Genomic DNA, 802 nt, shown 5'->3' with positions numbered 1-802 from the left:
CTGAGGGAGACAGGGAAAAGTAGATGACGGCTTTGTTTGCTGGGACTGAAAGACCATACGTTACCCTGAAATCCACTGTAATTCTATGAAACTAACAACGTGCGTGTTCAGAAAACCAGTAGGGCATTTTTTTAAAGGCGATCCAAACTTCATCCCAAACTAAGGGGAGAGCAAGATGCACCGATTTGTTTCCAAATCAAGAGTACTTTTTATTTGCTGATCAAAAACTCAAAGAAAATTAGGTAAAATAAATTGAAGGAAGAAAGAGCTGTATGGACAAATGAGAAGCTTATTCAATTTATGACCCTGTGTAGTAAACAGAGTTACTGTGGATTGCCTGATTACGTTTCTGGTTTCTTGATATAGATATATTTTTCGCCTTGAATTGTTCTGCTCCAGTGCTACTTGGTGGTGTCTCTCTTTGGCTTCAGATGTGTTCTAGGACATTCCAAAATAACACAAGGATCACTGAGATAAACAAGAAGATAAGGCGCATTACCATAAGGGACACAACCTGAACTGAGACAGGCACCCCTTCCTTTACTGGTCCTGGAGGCCCACTGTCGATGCTTCCTCCATATCCTACCTCCTCACAGAGCGGAGGGGCCCAACCATACATGCAGTGGCAGTTTCTGTTGCTGTTGCAAACTCCTCGGCGGTTGCACTTCTCAGGGAAACAGTCAAAATTCAGGATTGAGCTATTCACACAATTTCTATTAAAACATACCCGCTCCTTACCACAGGAGGTACCATCATTTATCACACCCAGGTCAGGTAACCCCATAGGTACCATGGCTAGATG

This window comes from Bison bison, unplaced genomic scaffold, assembly GCF_000754665.1.
Source record: "Bison bison bison isolate TAMUID 2011002044 unplaced genomic scaffold, Bison_UMD1.0 scf7180017862278, whole genome shotgun sequence".
Lineage (NCBI taxonomy): Eukaryota > Metazoa > Chordata > Mammalia > Artiodactyla > Bovidae > Bison > Bison bison.
The sequence above is the reverse complement of the archived record's forward strand: the minus strand, read 5'-3'. Positions refer to the sequence as shown.